Raw genomic sequence first — 9,301 nt, forward strand, 5'->3', positions numbered from 1 at the left:
GGGAGCTGGCGTCCAGCGCCTGCTTCCTTACTAAACAGGGCCGTTACCTGGGACACATCACTTCTTTGGGCTTCGAACAGTTGTACTGCCTGTCCAGTGAGAACAAGATGTGCCTTCCTGAAGGCAGAGGGATAGATACAAAATTGGGCCCCCCCTTTCGCTTCTAAGATCTTTGGTTCCAACTAATATTCATCAGATAAAATCACTCTAGAGTAAAATGAGTTGGAAAAAAAAATGAGTTGGCAGAGAACGATTTCTGCTATGTAAAGAAGGAGCATTGAAGGAGATGTCCAAAGAGGATCGACAGAGCTACCTGTGGGCAAGCAGCACAAACTTCTGGTGGGACGGTTGGCCTGTGAAGTTCAGGAAGGTGGGAGAAAAGACCCGGCTTAAGTTACATTATGTTAAATGGAGAGAAAAATCAGGAACATCTGGTGGACGTAGCCCCATTGTCAAGAAGTTTTAAAAAATAATTACATAGCCGTGCAAATAGAACGCCTTTCATGAAAATGATCACGTGAAAAGGAGAATTACGTAAGTTATGATAGCAGGAGGGTAAAGTTTGATGGTGATGTATGGAATTGCAGGACAGAATTTATAGGCAAGTTCTGATGATTAAAAAAGCAAGTGAACATGCCAGCATGAATTCAGATGAGTAAAACATGAAGCTACCAACATAGCAAAAGAAGGAAGAAGCTAGTGCCCAACGGTGAAGAGGATACAGAAAATAGGACCCTGTACAATTGAAGAAAGTCAATGCAATTTCCAGATACTGCTCAATGAAGGAGTTGATTGCACTTAAAGACAAGGCAAATGGAAACAGCCAAAATATATGTGGATAGGTATGGAAGTATCATTAATAAGAATGGACCTAATTTTTTTCAGTCACTAAGGATAAAAGACAACATATACATATCTATACAGTACCGTGAGCCTTTTTGAAGATGATGCTTTCTAAATACAAAGTAATACCATCATTACGGTTCATGTATCATCACTGCCCTTGCTCATTTGGTCAACAGCTGTTTCTCAATGTTTCCTTCCTCTAAATTCCATCACATTCTTGGTCTTGATACCCTCACAAGCAAAGCACTAAGTCTTGGGGAGTGTATTCGTTGAGCAGAGTTTAAGCCCCAGTAGTTCTGAATGAATGAAGACTTGGCCTAACGATAGGAAAGGAAGAGAGCAATTTGCATTTTTAAGGAAAGCAGAAAAGTACTCTTAGAATATTTCCTTTTAGCCTCACAAGGAAAGCTGTCGACTGGTGAATTGTAAGTATTTTTCTGGCGGATGGTAAAACCCCATACGCAGTTGTATGGCTGAGATGCTGGAAAACTCAGGAGGTCAGAGCCCTGAAAAATGTGAAATCTGGGCAGTGCATGATATTTCTAATTCCTTTTTTCCCCCTCAGACTTTATAGCTCCTCATCCCTTACTCAAAACCCATCTTTAAAGCACATTGAGGGCTTCCCTTGTGGCACAGTGGTTGAGAGTCTGCCTGCCGATGAAGGGGACACAGGTTCGTGTCCTGGTCCGGGAGGATCCCACATGTCGCGGAGCGGGCTGGGCCCGTGAGCCATGGCCGCTGAGCCTGCGCATCCGGAGCCTGTGCTCCACAACGGGAGAGGCCACAACAGTGAGAGCCCTGCGTACCAAAAAAACGCACATTGAATTAACATATATATGTTTCCAATAAAGATATAAACTTTTCAAATGTCTTCTAAGCTTTGAGATCACAGTTTCAAGAATAATGTGGCTTTGTACTATTGTTTAACCAAAAAAAAAAAGCAGGTACAAACCTTTAATGCTCTATTCTCCTACCCGCTCCCTTGTAGGAGCATGGTGAGACCCTCTTTCCTTAGTTCGGTCTTAATGTGTTTCTAGATTCTAGCAGAGACGCGACCTCCACCTTTGTGTCTTGTTGCCTTATGGTTGATGGGAGGATGCTTTTTTTCCTCCCAAGCCCAGATTGAGCCTTGGGAATAACAAAAAGAGTCAGTTTGCTGTGGAGGGGAACCCATCTTCTGAAAAGAAAGCTGACCCAGGAAATAGAGCATCTGGCTTTGACTTCAGCTCTTATGAAGGCTCTGCAGCCCTGGGCAAAGCTGTAGATGCTGTCTCCTCACTTTGCCTGAGCTTTGTTAACGAGGAAGCAGAGGCTGACACCAGCCAAGGCTGGCACCTCCTCGGGCAGAGTGTAAGATTATGTTCTCTCGTCCACTCTCGAAGCTTTCCTTGGAGGGGCGTGGACAGAACGCCTCAGGCTTTAGACCACTGCAAGGAAGCGGGTTGTTGGAGGCTGGAGGGAATCCCCTGAGAGGAGTCGGGAGCTTATGTGATTTTAGTCATGCTCTGAAAGCAGCAGTGTTGATTTTCTTGTTATTCAGTGTTTCCCCCTTACACCCTCTTCGCTCCCTTCATGTGGAACTGCTCAGGGACCTGAGGGATTTTGTCTCCTCTCTTTTCACCTCCTGTTCCCTCTTTCTAGGCTTCTCTCTTTCCCTGTAACCACCTAACGGACTCGTACGCATCCTTCAGGACTCAGCTGAAGTAGCTCTTCCTCTGTGAAACCATCCCTAGCAATTAGGTCAGTGTATATACCTTACACTATACCTTACACTATTCTGATATAGCATTTATCACAGTATATGGCAGTGTTAACATGTCCATTTCTCCTATTAGGTTGTGAATTCCCTGAAGGTATCCCCAAATCTAGCACAGCACCCCTCATTCCCATGTGCATTCATTTCTTCATCCAACAAATATTTCTGAGCATCTAGTGATACTTGAGTATCTACTGCCAGGCCCTGTGTAGGTGCTAGAGATAAAGCAGTGAATAGGAAACACAAACCATATGATGGGAGACAGACAATAAACAAATATCAATTGTTTGTCAGGTGGTGATAAAATAAAGCTGGGTAACACATATAGAACATTAAGAGGAAGGACATTTTAGATGGTTGTCCATTCAGGCTGCTATAACAAAATACCATAGAGTAGGTGTCTTATAAAGAACAGAAATTTGTTTCTCACAGTCTGGAGGCTGGGATGTCCAAGGTCATGGTGCCAACGAAGTCAGTGTCTGGTGAGGGCTTCCAAATGGCTGTCTTTTCACTGTGACCTTACATGGTAGGAGGGACAGTGGAGCTTTCTGGGCCGCTTTTATATGGGCACTAATCTCATTCATGAGAGCCCCACCCTCATGACTTAATCACCTCCCACCTTCTAGTACCATCACCTTGGGGGTTAGGGTCTCAACATGTGAATTTTGGGGGAACACAAACATTCAGCCTATAGCAGACTCCCTAAGGAAGTGACATGTGAGCACAGCTTGCAGGAAGAATGAGTCACTTCCAAGGAGACGAATGTGCAGCACTGTGAGGAGATCCAAAGGCCGTGCAGTTACTTGCTCACTGCAGAATATAAAATGACCATGAATTTTCCTTTTTTTAAAAAAAATTAAATATATCTTCTGAAAAACTATGGCCAAATAGCATTTATCAGGCCAAGTAGAATGATTTTCTTAATGATTTTCTGGATAAGAGTCAAGCAAAGAGAAATGTGACCTTTCCATCAAGAAATATGTGTGCCTTTGTGTCATGAACCTCTGATGAGAAGCTTCTATGTCTACGTGCTGGGCAGGTCCTCATGTTTATTTAGGGTCCACATAATTACTCTAGGGAATTGTCTCTAGGTCTAAATGAAAACCAGGCAAAGTCAGTATTTCTAAATGCTTACAGCTTAGGGCAATGCTCTTTTTTTTGTTCTTAAATACATAGCCATAGGAAAAAGCTAAAGGGTAGCATTACTCAAGAATGTACCCTGTATTGGCACATGAAAAGATTAAAGGGTAGCATTACTCAAGAATGTACCCTGTATTGGCACATGAAAAGATGCTCAACATTGCTAATTACTAGAGAAATGCAAATCAAAACTACAATGAGATACCACCTCACACTGGTCAGAATGGCCATCATCAAAAAGTCTACAAATAACAAATGCTGGAGATGGTGTGGAGAAAAAGGGAACCCTCCTACACTGTTGGTGGGAATGTAAACTGGTGCAGCCACTATGGAAAACAGTATGGAGGTTCCTCAAAAAACTAAAAATAGAGTTACCATATGATCTAGCAATCCCACTCCTGGGCATATATCTGGACAAAACTCAAATTCAAAAAGATACATGCACCCCTATGTTCATAGCAGCACTATTCACAATAGCCGAGACATGGAAGCAACCTAAGAGTCCAGATGAATGGATAAAGAAGATGTGGTGCATATGTAAAAAGGAATACTACTCAGCCATAAAAAAGAATGAAATAATGCCATTTGCAGCAACGTGGATGCAACTAGAGATTCTCATACTAAGTGAAGTAAGTCAGACAGAGAAAGACAAATACCATATGATATCACTTATATGTGGAATCTAAAATATGACACAAATGAACCTATCTATGAAGCAGAAACATTCACAGACATAGAGAACAGACCTGTGGTTGCCAAGGGGGCGGGGGGTGGGAGGATGAAGTGGGAGTTTGGGGTTAGCAGATGCAAACTATTATATATAGAATGGATAGATAATAAGGTCCTACTTCTATAGCACAAGGAACTATGTTCAATATCCTGGGATAAACCATAATGGAAAAGAATATGAAAAAGAATGTATAACTGAATCACTTTGCTGTACAGCAGAAATTAACACATGTTATAAATCAACTATACTCCAATAAAATAAATTGAAAAAAGAATGTACCCTGTATCAAAATTCCATTCATTGTTCTTCGTTTTAATGCCACACCTTTCTTTGTGTTAATGGATTGTAGGCATGGCACCATTTTGAGAACTTCACCTAACGAACGAAATGGGTCATTCCACTTCAGACTAAAGTTTATTAAAATAATTTTTTCTGTATAGAGGCAACTGTTAGAATACAATCAAGTTTGTCTGCATATAGATAGTGGTTTCCCTGAGCTGACAATATACAGTAAGATTTATTTTAAAATTTTCTTAAGTTCCAAACTTTCTAATTAGAGTTACAGAGATGGAATTGTATTATAATTGTTACCATTTTGTTTTCATTTCTACACGGAGGATCTATAAATTATACATCTCTTGAGGTGTCAGTACGTGAAATAATAAGGAATAAGAGGCTTGGGTTAATATAAAAATGTGAAATTTAAAAATTTGTGACATCTTAAAAACTTTTGGCATTGTATCTAAATTTCTTCATTTAAACACTTACAGGTTTCTCACTGGTAAAACTAAACATTTTAATTGAGTTCCGTATTCACCCTCTATCAGATGGCTAAAGAATGGCATGATTAATTATGTTCCATAATTTTACTATTAAATTAGCTAGAACAGATAATGTATTGATAATAATTCCACCTTTAGGGTATCCAAAAGTAATTTAAAAAATTATATTTTCTGTTTATGCCATGTTCAGTCAGTTATAAAAATATTTTCAGCTGAAAATACTGAAATTTGGACATGAAATTGTGTTACTTGTTGGTATCTTTGGAAACAAGAACCAGAAACCTTGGGTCAGTTGATCTGTCAGAGCTGATCTTGCTGTGAGCAGCTGTCATCCTGTGAGCTGCTAACTCAGTAGAATCAATAAGATTTGGATGTGACCCATGGAGCTCTGTGAGGGATGAAATTACTTTGGACTTTTCCCTGTTGGTGGGGAAGTGAGATCATACATTTCCCAGTCACCCTCTTTGTTTCGTCTTAGACATGTTTACTTTAAGAGAGAAATTCAGCTTGACCCTGAACTTTACCCTTCGCTAGAGGCTGCTTCTAGGCTACAAGTTTAATTCATTTCTTTTAGAGGCCTACTCACATACCTATCAACAGGAATAAGCTATTTGTCCATATTTTTCACTTTTTTTTTTTTTTTTGGTATAAGTAGAACTAGCAGGACTCAGAGGCTAGTGTCTCTTGACAATGAGACCAATGAGACTAACAGACCTGAACACGTGGAGGAATTACAGAGACCTGAGTGAAGTCCTGGGGAGTGGGGTTGTGTGTGTGAGTGTGAGAGGTATTGTGTAAAATGATCAAAGCCCAACCTGATACTGGAGATGTTAACTGGTCTGCATAATATTTAGGATATGGTCATTTATGTTGACAAATGTATGTAGTTTTTTCAAATTTTTTTCTCTTTTTAATTTCTTTTTTTAATTATTTTTTATTTTATATTGGAGTCTAGTTGATTTACAATGTTGTGTGAATTTCAGGTGTACAGCAAAGTGATTCAGTTATACATGTACATATATCTATTCTTTTTCAGATTCTTTTCCCACATGGGTTATTACAGAGTATTGAGTATTACTTTTTTTTTTTTTTGCGGTACGCGGGCCTCTCACTGTTGTGGCCTCTCCCGTTGCGGAGCACAGGTTCCGGACGCGCAGCCTCAGCGGCCATGGCTCATGGGCCCAGCCACTCCGCGGCATGTGGGATCTTTCCAGACCGGGGCACGAACCCGTGTCCCCTGCATCGTCAGGCGGACTCTCAACCACTGCGCCACCAGGGAAGCCCTGAGTATTACTCTTTTTGATTGCAGTATAGTTGATTTACAACACGTAACTGTTTTAGTAATAAATATTTTTTAGGCATTTGATGAAGTATGGAAAACAGTAAGCCATTTAACATCACAAGTTCAATCTAGGCCCTGCACTCCTTTTTCTGACCCCATCCCGTCTCCATCTCCAGAGGTAACAACTGGTGTTCCTCACTCCCTGGCATGTTTACATAGTTTATCAAAAATAATATGATAATATAAAAATTGTGTGGTGTGTGTGTATGTGTATCAGTTAGGATAACTCATGGAATGTAGCCATAAAGCAACTTTGTTTTTGTCCCTTTACATTTATTTGTTGTTGTATAGTTCTTCCCTGTCCATGGATGAAAACCGAGGAAGGTCCATGATTGCTCTTGTCAGTGTTGGAAAACAGAATCCCATGATCACTGTCCCAATTCAGTAATTAAAATGTTTTGTTATCATCAGAACGCCCCTGGAGAAGGGTGCCATACTGGGGCTTCGCATGGGCCTCCGATGGCCGCCTGGGCACTCAGCCGTGGCCGTGGACAGATCGGCGGTGGAGAAGTCCACGTGGTTGAGCCACTTGCTTCCCCCACCCCGCTGCAAGGACCATTTCAGGCGGCCCCACAGAGCAAGCACCAGGGAGGTGGGAAGAGGCTGGCAAACAGCAAAGGGTTTTCCACTTCCGCAGTGAGAAAGAACCTTTGCGGAGGACGCTCTCCAATGGGCACTCATGTGGCGTGGATGTCCTCACACCCTGAACCTGCTCCGAGAGGTCCTCACCAGGTTCCTCTGCTCCTCCGGGGCTGCGGGCTGACCCACTGGCCACGCCCTGGATCAGTGCGCACACTCAGATCAGGCGCTGCGCATCCCTCCCACCGGCCGAAACTCCAGGAAGCTTGGACCAGGGAGCCGGGTTGAAGCTGTGCACAGGTCAGTTTTCCAGAATGTAGCGAAGACACCGAAGGAGAAAGGATCCGAGGGGCAAAGAGACTGTCCCGCCCACCGCACGTGAGCCTGCGTCCAGCTCTGCATTCTGTCCCATCTAATGCGAGTCTATTCTTGCTCCAAAGCCACGCATATCAGCTCTAGGACTCGGCATGCCTTGCTAGTTGCAGGGCATGTCCCTTCACTTTCCCTAGAATCAGCATGTCAAGTTCCATTAAGACAAAAAACAAAAAACCCTTATTGACACTTTGTCAGGCCAATAAGTTCTTCAGTTCCTAATAAGCTTGTCTGTTAAGTGAACTGACTAGATTAAGTTTTACCCTGTGAGCCTTTTAAATGCCCCCAGTTTCAGAGGCATTTTTACTTTCTGCCTCTGCAGCTGCGTTTTATTGGCACCACACATTTCCTTGATAAATAAAAAAATTGTATTCACTTCAAAATCCACGTAGAACTTGGGAGCAGAAAACAATGTACACAAGCAACTTTTTCTTTTCCTCAGAATTTTCTCAGTTTCTATCAGGGATCTGATTATTTTTAATGTATAGCTCTTGCTGGCAGGGGTTGGTAAAGTTCCTATTGTCAATATGATTGCTGTTGATAATTCTGGTCATTTAAAAAGATGATTTTTCCTATCCTCAAGTAGCCCCTCCATATCATTAGATATGAAGTGAGGATTTTTCTCTGCAGTATTAAAGATGCCCCAAACATCCTGTTAGGCCTTTCCTGTTTAACTGAAGCACTCCTCATTTTAAAATTACACAGTAACATCTACAATAACGTTGCTTTTTCATAATTCTTCAAATATCTAAGAAATTGGACTAAATAAAACATTTGTAAATTGTATGAGATGCACAAAGATGTGCCAGAGTTGTGCACAGCGATCCTTTAATTGGAGAGAAAAGGCCACAATACATCTAGGTTTCTGAGTCCTTGCGTATCACAGAATCTGAACTCCTACAGTTATGCTGTTTGGCGTTTATTTGGTTGTTCAAAGAAGACTAATTGCTAAAACACTGTGAATACAAGTTATGATGTTCATTTCCTGGCAATAAAGTGGTCTGTGAAAACATGAAGTAACAGAATATATACATGAACAGAAACATTAAGAACAACAGATCTGGACTTCCCTGGTGGCACAGTGGTTAAGAATCCACCTGCCAGTGCAGGGGACTTGGGTTCGAGCCCTGATCCGGGAAGATCCCACATGCTGTGGAGCAGCTAAGCCCGTGCGCCACTACTGAGCCTGTGCTCTAGAGCTCGCGAGCCACAACTGCTGAGCCCACGCGCCTAGAGCCCACGCTCCACACCGGAGAATCCACTGCAATGAGAAGCCTGTGCACCGCAAGGAAGAGTAGCCCCCGTTCACCACAACTAGAGAAAGCCCGCGCACAGCAACGAAGACCCAACACAGCCAAAAAAATAAATTAAATAAAAATAAATTTTTAAAAAAAGAACAACAGATCTAGCAGCCAATGGACTAATTTTTAGCTGCCATCCCCGTCCCAACTGCCTTTAAAAAACTCTTTGTATGAGAAACAAAAAGAAATTCTTCAAAGTGATTTATTAATCTGAAGATTAAAGATTTCACTATCAAGGTAAAAAGTGATAGCACAAAGTTAAATAAATTCTTAACAAGGTCCATAAATACTTATTACTCAGATACTATTTAAAAAACCTGAAAATTCTGGCATAAATTTGTTTTCACTTGACAATGATACTTAATTGAAGATCTTTGGTTTTGTCCGATTTATAAAATTATTTCTTTTTGCAAGTTGGAGGCTTAAAAAATTTTAAAGTAGGCATTAAGTTCC

This window comes from Neophocaena asiaeorientalis, unplaced genomic scaffold (genome assembly GCF_003031525.2).
Source record: "Neophocaena asiaeorientalis asiaeorientalis breed wild unplaced genomic scaffold, Neophocaena_asiaeorientalis_V1.1 scaffold14, whole genome shotgun sequence".
NCBI classification, from domain to species: Eukaryota; Metazoa; Chordata; class Mammalia; order Artiodactyla; family Phocoenidae; genus Neophocaena; species Neophocaena asiaeorientalis.